The sequence below is a fragment of the Bufo gargarizans genome, chromosome 4 (genome assembly GCF_014858855.1).
Source record: "Bufo gargarizans isolate SCDJY-AF-19 chromosome 4, ASM1485885v1, whole genome shotgun sequence".
In the NCBI taxonomy this organism is placed as follows: domain Eukaryota; kingdom Metazoa; phylum Chordata; class Amphibia; order Anura; family Bufonidae; genus Bufo; species Bufo gargarizans.
In genome coordinates, this window is record NC_058083.1 from 225,490,909 (window position 1) to 225,505,703 (window position 14,795).

The following is a 14,795-nucleotide window of genomic DNA, read 5'->3' on the forward strand; positions in this document are numbered from 1 at the left end:
TTATTTTTCACACTAAAAGCACACAGAGCTATGGGGACTGGGTATTGCGGATGTGCTAACGGCCATCTAGCAACCCATGACTTCAGCTCTATACCCAAAATCAAGGTTACAGGTTTGCTTTAAATTCTAAAAACCACCCTTTCAAAAGAATCTCCACACATAGTTTGTCCCCTGGACTGGGTACAGGAGAGCGTTTTGATATGACCTGATAAACAACTTCCCTATCATAGTGTCTAGAAATGAGAGAATCGACTTTGGATGCTGCATCCGAAGTCGATTTGCTAAAAACTTTGTTGTAATACTGTACGGAGTTCCCACTCCGTACAGTATTAAAATAAATTGGCACCAATGAGCCAAAGTTATTACTTCGCAAAGTCGTGCGAGACTTCGTTTAATAACTTCAGAAATTATTTTTTTACTGTAAAAAACCTTGGTTCGGTTCCTTGTAGTTCCAAATTTAACCCCTTCCAGACAGAGCAATTCCAGTAGCCATAACTTTCAAATTTTCCGTTCATATAGAGTATGAGGGCTGGGGTGGAGTTTGAAGAAAATGCAATTTCACCATTGGTTTATTAGTTTTTGCTTTTTCAGCATTGCCCATGGGTAAAAATTATATGTTAAATGGGTTTTCTGAGACCTATAGTACAGACCAAAAGTTTGGACACACCTTCTCATTCAAAGAGTTTTCTTTATTTTCATGACTATGAAAAATGTAGATTCACACTGAAGGCATCAAAACTATGAATTAACACATGTGGAATTATATACATAACAAAAAAAGTGTGAAACAACTGAAAATATGTCATATTCTAGGTTCTTCAAAGTAGCCACCTTTTGCTTTGATTACACTCTTGGCATTCTCTTGATGAGCTTCAAGAGGTAGTCACCTGAAATGGTTTTCACTTCACAGGTGTGCCCTGTCAGGTTTAATAAGTGGGATTTCTTGCCTTATAAATGGGGTTGGGACCATCAGTTGTGTTGTGGAGAAGTCAGGTGGATACACAGCTGATAGTCCTACTGAATAGACTGTTAGAATTTGTATTATGGCAAGTAAAAAGCAGCTAAGTAAAGAAAAACGAGTGGCCATTATTACTTTAAGAAATGAAGGTCAATCAGTCCGAAAAATTGGGAAAACTTTGAAAGTGTCCCCAAGTGCAGTCACAAAAACCATCAAGCGCTACAAAGAAACTGGCTCACATGCGCACCGCCCCAGGAAAGGAAGACCAAGAGTCACCTCTGCTGCGGAGAATAAGTTCATCCGAGTCACCAGCCTCAGAAATCGCAGGTTAACAGCAGCTCAGATTAGAGACCAGGTCAATGCCACACAGAGTTCTAGCAGCAGACACATCTCTAGAACAACTGTTAAGAGGAGACTGTGTGAATCAGGCCTTCATGGTAAAATATCTGCTAGGAAACCACTGCTAAGGACAGGCAACAAGCAGAAGAGACTTGTTTGGGCTAAAGAACACAAGGAATGGACATCAGACCAGTGGAAATCTGTGCTTTGGTCTGATGAGTCCAAATTTGAGATCTTTGGTTCCAACCACCGTGTCTTTGTGCGACGCAGAAAAGGTGAACGGATAGACTCTACATGTCTGGTTCCCACCGTGAAGCATGGAGGAGAAGGTGTGATGGTGTGGGGGTGCTTTGCTGGTGACACTGTTGGGGATTTATTCAAAATTGAAGGCATACTAAACCAGCATGACTACCACAGCATCTTGCAGCGACATGCTATTCCTTCTGGTTTGCGTTTAGTTGGACCATAATTTATTTTTCAACAGGACAATGACCCCAAACACACCTCCAGGCTGTGTAAGGGCTATTTGACCATGAAGGAGAGTGATGGGGTGCTGCGCCAGATGACCTGGCCTCCACAGTCACCGGACCTGAACCCAATCGAGATAGTTTGGGGTGAGCTGGACCGCAAAAGTGCCAACAAGTGCTAAGCATCTCTAGGAACTCCTTCAAGACTGTTGGAAGACCATTTCAGGTGACTACTTCTTGAAGCTCATCAGAGAATGCCAAGAGTGTGCAAAGCAGTAATCAAAACAAAAGGTGGCTACTTTGAAGAACATAGAATATGACATATTTTCAGTTGTTTCACACTTTTTTGTTATGTATATAATTCCACATGTGTTAATTCTATAGTTTTGATGCCTTCATGTCATGGTCTTACCTTCTTGCTGCTCTCCTTCGTTTGACATGTGCTGGCGGCCATCTTGGTTTCTGGGTTTCTTGTAGCCTCCCACCCTGCGGCTTCTCCTTCCCACTGGGAGGAGCTGGATGCCTAGCTCATATATATAGGAGGTCTGTGGCTTCAGTTCTTTGCTTGGTCCTCCTGTGTTCACATGCTTCTAAGACTGCTGCTGCTTCTGGTTCCTGATCCTGTCTTCGTCTGACTACCCTGCTGGTTCCTGATCCAGGCTTCGTCTGACTACCCTGCTGGTTCCTGATCCTGGCTTCGTCTGACTACCCTTCTGGTTCCTGACCTCTGGCTTCGCAAGACCCTGCTTCGGTTTAGCCATCCGTTTGGACTTTTGCCTTACAGCTGGATTTTCAATAAAGCCTTCTTATTTCCACTTATCTCTTGTTGTACGTCTGGTTCATGGTTCCTTGACATTAGGACCAAGCCATGAATTCTGACGGTACAGGGCCATCCTCGCTACCTACGCTGGTTGCCAGACTTGATCAGCAGGATCACCTGTTGGGTCGGTTCGCTGTGGCGTTGCAAACCCTGCTTGAACGCACGGCTCATTTAGCTTCCGTTGCCGATGGGTCGGTTGTCGCTCCTGGGCCCGCTCCTACTGCCGCTCCGGTTGTTGCGCCAGAGTCTACCCCGACACCTGTTGCTGCGCCTGCGGTGTTTCGGGGTATGACCGGTTCTGCCCCCCTTCCACAGCGCTTTGGGGGAGAGCCAACTCAGTGCCGAGGTTTCCTTAACCAGGTGGGCATTTATTTCGAGTTGCTGCCACATGCCTTTCCTACTGAGAGATCAAAGGTGGGCTTCTTGATCTCGCTGCTCTCGGACAAGGCCTTGGCCTGGGCCAGCCCTTTATGGGAGAACAACAATCCGGTGGTTGCCGAGTTTTCCGGTTTTGTTGCTTCTCTTCGGAAGGTATTCGATGTGCCGGCTCGTGCTGCCTCTGCTGCGAAGCTCCTTATGTCCATCAGACAGGGTTCACGATCCGTAGCTGAATACGCCATTGAGTTTCGTACCCTGGCAGCAGAGGTGGGCTGGAATAATGAGGCTCTGGTCGCTGCTTTCTCTCATGGTCTCTCGGATGCCTTGAAGGATGAGGTTGCAGCTAAGGACCTACCAGTGGAGCTCGAGTCTCTTATTTCTTTCCTGATTTTGATTGACACCAGACTCAGGGAGAGACCTTCCTTTAAGGAGAGCCTGCGGAGGCCTTCTAACAGATTGGCGCCTACGTTTGCTGTCCCACCCGTGCCTCCCTCTCCTCCCACGCCTCCTGGGGATGACTTGTCTGGGGGTGAACCCATGCAGCTGGGGTTTGCTCGCCTGTCCGAGGGGGAGAGGGCACTCCGGAGACGCGAGGGCCGATGCATGTACTGTGGTCTCGGTGGGCATTTTCGGTTGGCATGCCCGAACCGTCCGGGAAACGCTCGCACCTGAGATCCTGTCGGGGGCAGATCTTGGGTGGAGTCTCCTCGTCCCCGGTTTCCCGTGTTGACAAACCACTGATTACTGTTGTCCTCTCCTGGGTCGGGGGCTTGGTGACGACCCAGGCGTTGGTGGACTCTGGTGCTGGTGGTTTGTTCATTGATAGTGTGTTCGCTGCCGCCAATTCCATTCCTCTGCAGCCTCGAGGTTCCCCACTGGCTCTGGAGGCGATAGACGGCAGACCCCTTCTGCCGCCACACGTGACTCATGAGACCCTTCCAGTGGGGATGGCCATTGGTGCCGTTCACAGAGAGTCGGTCTGTTTCCAGGTTATTTCGTCTCCACACTACTCGGTGGTCTTGGGGTACCCCTGGCTCCAGAAGCATAATCCGACTTTCGATTGGAGATCGGCCGAGATCCTCTCGTGGTCACCGCAGTGTGGGGCTAGTTGCATCCATGGGCCTGTCAAGTTGCTGTGTACTTCCTCGGACTCTCTGTTGCCTCCTGAATACGAGGAGTACTGGGATGTATTCGATAAGGTGCGTGCGGTTGCCCTACCTCCCCACGCCCATACGATTGTGCCATAGAGTTACAATCTGGTGCCATTCCTCCTCGTGGCAAGGTCTATCCACTGTCGGTAGCGGAGAATGAGGCCATGGAGGAGTACGTGAGGGAGGCGCTTTCACGCGGACACATTCGCAAATCCTCGTCCCCGGCAGGGGCTGGATTTTTCTTTGTGAAAAAGAAGGGCGGTGAGTTGAGGCCTTGCATCGATTACAGGGGTCTCAATCGCATCACGATCAAGAACGCTTACCCGATACCCTTGATTTCCGAGCTGTTCGATCGCCTCAAAGGGGCCACGGTCTTTACCAAACTCGACCTGAGGGCGGCATATAACCTGGTAAGGATCAAGGCGGGCGATGAGTGGAAGACCGCGTTTAACACCAGGACCGGTCATTATGAATCCTTGGTTATGCCCTTTGGGTTGTGCAATGCGCCCGCAGTCTTCCAGGAATTCATCAACGATGTTTTCCGTGACCTGTTACAGCAGTGTGTGGTGGTCTATTTGGATGACATCTTGGTATATTCTGAATCCATGGAGGCCCACATTCTGGATGTCAGACGAGTGTTGCAACGGTTACGAGAGAACAAGCTGTTCGGTAAGCTTGAGAAATGCGAATTTCACCGATCCCAGGTAACCTTCTTAGGTTACATCATTTCCGCTGAGGGGTTCTCCATGGATCCTGAGAAGGTTTCGGCTGTCTTACAGTGGCCCCAGCCCAGTGGTCTTCGTGCCCTGCAGCGCTTTTTGGGCTTCGCCAATTATTATCGGAAGTTCATCAGGGACTTTTCCATGCTAGCCAAGCCTCTCACGGATCTGACCAGGAAGGGCAGTAATCCCCAGGTCTGGCCGCTCGAGGCCATCCGAGCTTTTGAGGCTCTAAAGTCCGCCTTTGTGTCGGCTCCGATTCTGTCGCATCCCAACCCTGGGTTGCCTTTTGTCCTCGAGGTGGACGCGTCTGAGACGGGAGTAGGCGCCCTTCTGTCTCAGCGTAGAACACCAGAGGGTCCTCTGCTTCCTTGTGGGTTTTACTCCCGGAAACTGTCTTCCGCGGAGTGCAACTATCAGATTGGTGACAGGGAGTTATTGGCCATCGTGCAGGCCCTTAAAGAATGGAGGCACTTGCTCGAGGGCTCGGTGGTTCCGGTTCTCATCCTGACGGACCACAAGAATCTGACCTACCTCTCTGAGGCCAAGAGATTGACACCACGTCAGGCCAGATGGGCTCTGTTCTTGTCACGTTTTAATTACGTGGTCTCCTACCTACCCGGTTCCAAGAACATCAGAGCGGATGCCTTATCACGGCAGTACTCCGAGCTGTCCGGGGAGGAGTCGATTCCGATTTCGGTCATACCTCCGAATCAGATCCTGGCCGCCATTCGCACCAGCCTGACCTCTCCCCTGGGTGAGCAGATTTTGGCGGCTCAATCTGGTGCTCCCTCTGGGAGACCCAACGGCAGATGTTTTGTGCCTGAGGAGTTGCGCACTCGGTTGTTGCGAACCTACCATAACTCCAAGGCCGCGGGGCATCCTGGAAAGAATCAGCTGTCCTGGGCTGTTTCACGTCTGTTATGGTGGCCTTCTCTACGTTCCGACATCGCCGCATTTGTAGCGGCATGCTCCGTTTGTGCCCAGAGTAAGTCCCCTCGGCACCGTCCGTTGGGCCTTTTGCAACCCATAGCCACCGGGGAGCGTCCATGGTCACACCTGGGGATGGATTTCATTGTGGACCTCCCTGCATCCCGAGGCCATACGGTCATTCTCATGATTGTGGATCGGTTTTCCAAAATGTGCCACTGTGTTCCTCTCAAGAAGTTACCCTCTGCACAAGAGTTGGCCACGATTTTTGCCAGGGAGGTCTTCCGGTTGCACGGTTTGCCCAAGGAGATTGTGTCGGATCGGGGGAGTCAGTTTGTGTCCAGGTTCTGGCGCTCCTTTTGCTCCCAGTTGGGGATTCATCTCTCTTTCTCCTCGGCCTACCACCCTCAGTCCAATGGGGCCGCAGAACGATCCAATCAGGCCTTGGAGCAATTCCTTCGTTGCTATGTCTCCGATCACCAAGACAATTGGGTTGACCTCCTGCCTTGGGCTGAGTTTGCCAGGAACACGGCGGTGAACTCTTCCTCTGGGACGTCTCCCTTCATGGCCAATTATGGGTTCCAACCTGCCGTGTTACCAGAGGTATTCTCTCCCCAGGATATTCCGGCTGTGGAGGATCACCTTTCCGTCCTACGTGCTTCTTGGGTACAGATCCAGAGGTCCCTTGAGGTCTCCGCGCAGCGCCAGAGACTCCAGGCTGATCGCAGACGAGCGCCCGCTCCTTCCTACCAGGTCGGAGACCGCGTATGGTTGTCCACCCGCAACCTCAACCTTCGAGTGCCCACTCCCAAGCTGGCGCCTCGCTTTGTTGGTCCCTTCCGAGTGCTTCGCAGGGTAAACCCGGTAGCCTATGCCCTTGCGCTTCCTCCTGGCATGCGGATCTCCAACGTGTTTCATGTCTCCCTGTTGAAGCCACTGGTGTGTAATCGTTTCACTTCCTCGGTTCCTCGGCCTCGTCCGGTCCAAGTGGGCAATCGTGAGGAGTATGAGGTGAGCAATATCCTGGACTCACGCCTGGTCCGCGGTCGGGTGCAGTTTTTGGTCCATTGGCGTGGTTATGGTCCAGAGGAGCGTTCCTGGGTTCCCTCCGCAGATGTCCATGCTCCTGCCTTGCTCCGAGCCTTCCACGCACGCTTCCCTCAGAAACCGTTCTTCACTCCGCGGAGGAGGGGCCCTTGAGGGGGAGGTACTGTCATGGTCTTACCTTCTTGCTGCTCTCCTTCGTTTGACATGTGCTGGCGGCCATCTTGGTTTCTGGGTTTCTTGTAGCCTCCCACCCTGCGGCTTCTCCTTCCCACTGGGAGGAGCTGGATGCCTAGCTCATATATATAGGAGGTCTGTGGCTTCAGTTCCTTGCTTGGTCCTCCTGTGTTCACATGCTTCTAAGACTGCTGCTGCTTCTGGTTCCTGATCCTGTCTTCGTCTGACTACCCTGCTGGTTCCTGATCCAGGCTTCGTCTGACTACCCTGCTGGTTCCTGATCCTGGCTTCGTCTGACTACCCTTCTGGTTCCTGACCTCTGGCTTCGCAAGACCCTGCTTCGGTTTAGCCATCCGTTTGGACTTTTGCCTTACAGCTGGATTTTCAATAAAGCCTTCTTATTTCCACTTATCTCTTGTTGTACGTCTGGTTCATGGTTCCTTGACACTTCAGTGTGAATCTACAATTTTCATAGTCATGAAAATAAAGAAAACTCTTTGAATGAGAAGGCGTGTCCAAACTTTTGGTTTGTACTGTATATACTGATCAGTGGGGGTCCGCCTTCCCCCAGATCAGATATTTGAGAAGGTCGCACCACAGCCCCACAGAAGTGAATGGGGCCGGGCTGCGACACCAGGAGCGCTGGTTCCTTAGCTACTTCATGTTTGGATCCTTTTGTGAATATAATTTTATTTTTTGGGGACGTTAGAAGGCTTAGGATTTTAGAAGCAAATCTTGAAATTTTTCTGAAAATTTTCAAAACACAGTTTTTAAGAACCAGTTCAGGTCTGAAATCACTTTGTGAGGCTTACATAATAGAAACCACCCAAAAAAAAACTACACCCCTCAAGGTATTCAAAACTGATTTTACAAACTTTGTAATGGAAAATGGAGATGAAATTTCAGAATTAATTTTTTTGGGCAGATTATTTTTATTTTTATTAATTTTTTTCTGTATAACAAAACAATAACAAATACAGGTGCACTCTGCAGTCTCACTAAACCCTCAAACTGATTTTAAAATTGAGAGATTAGTCAACATGTCCTACGGTGTAGAACATGTCTAAGCCCGGGCACCACGTCAAGGTTTCTCAAGTAGCCCGGGACCTAACACTCTCCTACCTGAGCCGTATGGGCGATACCAGGAGCCAGTGGGCAAATTACAGGAGCATGAGGCCGACTCACAAACAGCGGCTTAGACATGTTCTACACCGTAGGACATGTTGACTAATCTCTCAATTTTAAAATCAGTTTGAGGGTTTAGTGAGACTGCAGAGTGCACCTGTATTTGTTATTGTTTTGTTATATTGTTATATTGATTATGACATCCGCACTTGTTACCTTGTGTGAGATGTCTATTGTGGTACTTGTGGTTCGCCGCGGGCATCCTCCACCGTATGCATTTTGCTGGGGATCGCCATTAGCAACGGGCCACAAGTGCAGGATTTGCTCCCCTGTATATATGCACGACTGCATGTGGGTTTGAGCACCTCCTGCTAATGCCACCTTGTCTTTTTGGTTTGTATATATAGTTTCCTGGAGGTGTATAAACTCCAATTTAAATGTGCCTGTTTTCCATCTACAGGCCACATTTAGGTGCACCTGTGAGGCCTGGGCCATATCAGTCAGTCTTGAGTGGGACTCGCAGACTCCTCCCTCCTCCCATTGCAAGCATGGTTACATGCTGGAGGTAACTGGTGAGCTGTTTGTGAGTCGGCCTCATGCTCCTGTAATTTGCCCACTGGCTCCTGGTATCGCCCATATGGCTCAGGTAGGAGAGTGTTAGGTCCCGGGCTACTTGAGAAACCTTGACGTGGTGCCCGGGCTTAGACAAGTTCTACACCGTAGGACATGTTGACTAATCTATCAATTTTAAAATCAGTTTGAGGGTTTAGTGAGACTGCAGAGTGCACCTGTATTTGTTATTTTTTGTTATATTGTTATATTGATTATGACATCCGCACTTGTTACCTTGTGTGAGATGTCTATTGTGGTACTTGTGGTTCGCCGCAGGCATCCTCCACCGTATGCATTTTGCTGGGGATCGCCATTAGCAACGGGCCACAAGTGCAGGATTTGCTCCCCTGTATATATGCACGACTGCATGTGGGTTTGAGCACCTCCTGCTAATGCCACCTTGTCTTTTTGGTTTGTCAATTTTTTTCTGCTAACAAAGCAAGGATTTACAGCCAAACAAAACTCAATATTTATTGCCCTGATTCTGTAGTTTACAGAAACACCCCATATGTGGTCGTAAACTGCTGTACAGGCACACCGCAGGGCACAGAAGGAAAGGAACGCCATATGGTTTTTGGAAGGCAGATTTCACTGGGATAATTTTAAGCTGCCATGTCCCATTTAACCAGCTCAGCTCCCCTAGCTTAAACCCCCTTAATGACCAGACCACTTTTTACAATTCTGCACTACACTACTTTCACGGTTTATTGCTCGGTCATACAACTTACCACCCAAATGAATTTTACCTCCTTCTCTTCTCACTAATAGAGCTTTCATTTGGTGGTATTTTTTATATTAATAAAATTGACCGAAATTTTTGCAAAAAAACAACATTTTTCACTTTCTGTTGTAAAATGTTTCAATTAAAACTACATTTCTATATAAAATTTTCTCTAAATGTATTGTTCTACATGTCTTTGATTAAAAAAAAATGCAATAAGTGTATATTTATTTGGTTTGGGTAAAAGTTATAGCGTTTACAAACTATGGTGCAAAAATGTGAATTTACGCACTTTGACTTTCTGAGCACCTGTCATGTTTCCTGAGGTTCTACAATGCCCAGACAGTAGAAACACCCCACAAATGACCCCATTTCGGAAAGTAGACACCCTAAGGTATTCGCTGATGGGCATAGTGAGTTCATAGAAGTTTTTATTTTTTGTCACAAGTTAGCGGAAAATGATTTTATTTTTATTTTTTTTCTTACAAAGTCTCATATTCCACTAACTTGTGACAAAAAAATAAAATTTTACATGAACTCACCATACCCCTCACGGAATACCTTGGGGTGTCTTATTTCCAAAATGGGGTCACTTGTGGGGTATTTATACTGCCCTGGCATTTTAGGGGACCTAAAGCGTGAGAAGTAGTTTGGAATCCAAATGCGTAAAAAATGCCCTGTGAAATCCTAAAGGTGCTCTTTAGAATTTGCGCCCTTTTGCGCACCTAGGCTTCAAAAAAGTGTCACACATGTGGTATCGCCGTACTCAGGAGAAGTAGGGCAATGTGTTTTGGGGTGTATTTTTACATATACCCATGCTGGGTGAGATAAAGATCTCTGTAAAAGACAACTTTTCCCATTTTCTTATACAAAGTTGTCATTTTACAGAGATATTTCTCTCACCCAGCATGGGTATATGTAAAAATATACCGCAAAATACATTGCCCTACTTCTCCTAAGTACGGCAATACCACATGAGTGACACTTTTTTGCAGCCTAGGTGCGCAAAGGGGCCCAAATTCCAATGAGTACCTTTTAGGAGGGCATTTTTTAGTCATTTGGATTCCAGACTTCTTCTCACGCTTTAGGGCCCCTAAAATGCCAGGACAGTATAAATACCCCACATGTGACCCCATTTTGGAAAGAAGACACCCCAAGGTATTCCGTGAGGGGCATGGCGAGTTCCTAGAATATTTTTTTTTGGCACAAGTTAGCGGAAAATGATTTTGTAAGAGAAAAAAAAAAAAAAAACATTTTCCGCTAAATGTCTAAAAAATTTTACGCATTTGGATTCCGTGAGGGGTATGGCGAGTTCATGTGAGATTTTATTTTTTGTCACAAGTTAGTGGAATATGAGACTTTGTAAGAAAAACCCCCCAAAAAAAATCTGCTAACTTGTGCCAAAAAAATAAATGATCTTCTATGAACTCGCCATGCCCCTCAAAAGTGATCTTTATAGCGCCGCAGCGATTTTACGGTGTTTTTGCAGTGATCAGAAAAAAAAATTCTGTCACTGCGGTGGGGCAGACTGAACGCAAGAGTGCGCACAAGATCAGGTCTGATCGGGCGAACACTGCGTTTTTTGTAGAGCCTATAGAACATGTCCTATTCTTGTCCGCAATTGCGGACAAGAAAAGGCATTTTCTATATAGTTCTGGCAATGTGCGGATCCGCAAAATGCGGAAAGCACATTGCCGGTGTCCGTGTTTTGCGGATCCGCAAAACACATACGGACGTCTGAATGGAGCCTTACAGGGGGGTGATCAATGACAGGGAGGTGATCAGGGGTTAATAAGGGGTTAATAAGTGACAGGGGGGGTGTAGTGTAGTGTGGTGCTTGGTGCTACTTATAACAGAGCTGCCTGTGTCCTCTGGTGGTCGATCCAAGCAAAAGGGACCACCAGAGGACCGGGTATATCAGACGCTGTTAACAAAACAGCGTCTGATATACCTTTTTTTACAGGGTTAAAAAAAAAACGCATCTACAGCCTGCCAGCGAATGATCGCCGCTGTCAGGCTGTAGATTAACTAGTTTACCTTCGAATCCTGTGAACGCACGCTCCTGTGAGCGCACGTTCACAGGAAATCTCGCGTCTCAAGGAGGAATAACCCGGCCGCCCGCAGGACGCAATCCTGCATTAGGTGGTCGGGTAGTGTTTAAAGACCCCCTGATGCACCCCTAGAGTAGAAACTCAAAAAAAGTGACCCCATTGTAGAAACTACACCCCTCAAGGTATTCAAAACTGATTTTACAAACTTTGTTAACACGTTAGGTGTTCCACAAGAATTAATGGAAAATGGAGATGAAATTTCAGAATTTCACTTTTTTAGGCAGATTTTCCATTTTAATCAATTTTTTCCAGTAACAAAGCAAGGGTTAACAGCCAAAAAAAAAACTCAATATTTATTGCCCTGATTCTGTAGTTCACAGAAACACCCCATGTGTGGTCGTAAACTGCTGTATGGGCACACCGCAGGGCACAGAAGGAAAGGAACGCCATATGGTTTTTGGAAGGCAGATTTCACTGGGATCTTGTTGCCATGTCACATTTCAAGATCCCCTGATGCACCCCTAGAGTAGAAACTCCCAAAAAATTACCCCATTTTGTAAAATACTGGATAAGGTGGCCATTTTGTTGGTACTATTTTAGGGTAGATATAATTTTTGGTTGCTCTATATTAGGGCTCTTTCACACTTGCGTTCTTTTCTTCCGACATAGAGTTCCGTCATCGGGGCTCTATGCCGGAAGAATCCTGATCAGTTTTATCCTAATGCATTCTGAATGGAGTGAAATCCGTTCAGGATGCATCAGGATGTCTTCAGTTCCGGACCGGAACGTTTTTTGGCCGGAGAAAATACCGCAGCATGCTGCGCTTTTTGCTCTGGCCAAAAATCCTGAAGACTTGCTGCAAGGCCGGATCCGGAATTAATGCCCATTGAAAGGCATTGATCCGGATCCGGCCTTAAGCTAAACGTTGTTTCGGTGCATTGCCGGATACAACGTTTAGCTTTTTCTGAATGGTTAACATGGCTGCCGGGACGCTAAAGTCCTGGCAGCCATGGTAAAGTGTAGTGGGGAGCGGGGAAGCAGTATACTTGCGTCCGTGCGGCTCCCGGGGCGCTCCAGAGTGACGTCAGGGCGCCCCACGCGCATGGATGACGTGATCGCATGGCACGTCATCCATGCGCATGGGGCGCTCTGACTTAATTCTGGAGCGCCCCAGGAGCCGCACGGACTGTAAGTATATCGCTCTTCCGCTCCCCGCTCCTACTATGGCAACCAGGACTTTAATAGCGTCCTGGCTGCCAAAGTAACACTGAAAGCATTTTGAAGACGGATCCGTCTTCAAATGCTTTCAGTACACTTGCGTTTTTCCGGATCCGGCATGTAATTCCGGCAAGTGGAGTACACGCCGGATCCGGACAACGCAAGTGTGAAAGAGGCCTTACACTTTTTGCGAGGCAAGGTAAAAAAGTAGCTGTTTTGGCACCATTTATATTTTTTGTTATTTACAATGTTCATCAGACAGGTTAGATCATGAGTAAGTTTTACACAATGATATCATTTTTTTAAACAAAAAAAAATCATGTTTTAGTGTCTCCATAGTCTGAGAGCATAGTTTATTTTTTTAGGCGATTGTCTTAGGTAGGGGCTAATTTTTGTCAGGATGAGATGACTGTTTGATTGGTACAATTTTGGGGTGCATATGACTTTTTGATTGCTTGGCATTACACTTTTTGTGATGAAAGGTGACAACAAATGGCTTTTTTTACACAGTTTTTATTATTATTTTTTTTACGGTGTTCACCTGAAGGGTTAGGTCATATTGTATTTTTATAGAGCAGGTTGTTACAGACGCGGCGATACCTAATATGTCTACTTTTTTATTTATTTTTACATTTAACACAATAAAAGCATTTTTGAAACAAAAAAAATAATGTTTTAGTGTCTGCATAGTCTGAGAGCCATAGTTTTTAAATTTTTTGGGCAACTGTCTTAGGTAGGGGCTCATTTTGGTATGATTTTGGGGGCATATGCCTTTTTGATGGCTTGGTGTTGCACTTTTAGTGATGTGAGGTGACAAAAAAAATTTGCACCATTTAGTACCTAATATGTCTACTTTTCTTTTTTTTACTATTTTAAAAAAATAATAATTAACTTTCTTTTAGGAAAAAATTTTTAAAACTTTTTTAACTTTATTTTTTTGTCCTACTCTGGGACTTCAACTTTTGGGGGTCTGATCCCTTTTTACAATGCATCACAATACTTCTGTATTGTGATGCATTGACTGCAAGTGTATTACATACTGTAATACACTTACAGCCTGCTTGTCTGTGAGATCCAGGGGGGCTGGATCTCACAGGCTGTCACGGAAGTCAGCCACGATGCCTAAGTAAGGCATCGGGCTGCCTTCCCTGCCATCGGGTCCCCATCACAGCAGCGCGGACACCTGATGGCTGCTCTCTCCCTCCCTCCACACATCGCATGTACCGCGGTCAGCATATCAAGGGTTAATACGCCGGCATCTATGTTTTTACAGATGCCGGTGCCCTCAGTAGGGGTCCGGCTATCAGTGACTGCCGGACCCCTGCTGTGGATCGGACGGACGCAGCTTTTGTACGTTAAGTCACGTCCGGTTGCGCCGTACATGTACGGCACTGGTCGTTAAGGGGTTAAAGACCATGTTTTGGAGGAAACAAAACCCAGACATGGTTTACCACCATGTTTTGGAGGAAACAAAACCCAGACATGGTTTACCACCATGTTTTGGAGGGAAAAACCCAGGCTTGTTTACCACCAAAAGCAGACAGCCTGACCTTTTTAAATGTCTGGTTTTAGCTATGTTGTTATGTCTGGAAACTTGTTTTGTCCGGAAAACCTGCTGTGTCATTGCCATTGAGTATCACTGAAGCTTTAATGTAAGTCTATACTAGATGGGAGCTGAAACAATGTATATGTTTGTGCTGAGTTTCTCCACCCCTCCCACTAGAAGTTTCTAGTCTAGCAAAAACTGTATATAAGGAGAGCAGTCAGAGCCCTTAGTGTGCTGCAGTTAGGGACCAATGCTTGGAGCGGATACTCATGCCAGCCTGCATGAGTGACCATAAGAGGATGCTGAGATGGGGACACAGCCACAGACCATGGGTAACTAGCCCTGTGACCAAGGAGCCACCCGGACTACTGAACTACAGACCGTGGGACCTTGACCAGGATGCCAGCCTTCTGAAAGAGAGGGACAGCTAGCTCAGAACTTTCCTCAGCATCAAACCCTTCTTCTGCCAGGGAGGAGACTCTGCCAGACTACTGAGTGACCAGATGAAGACGCTGAGATGGGAATACGCTGCCACATAC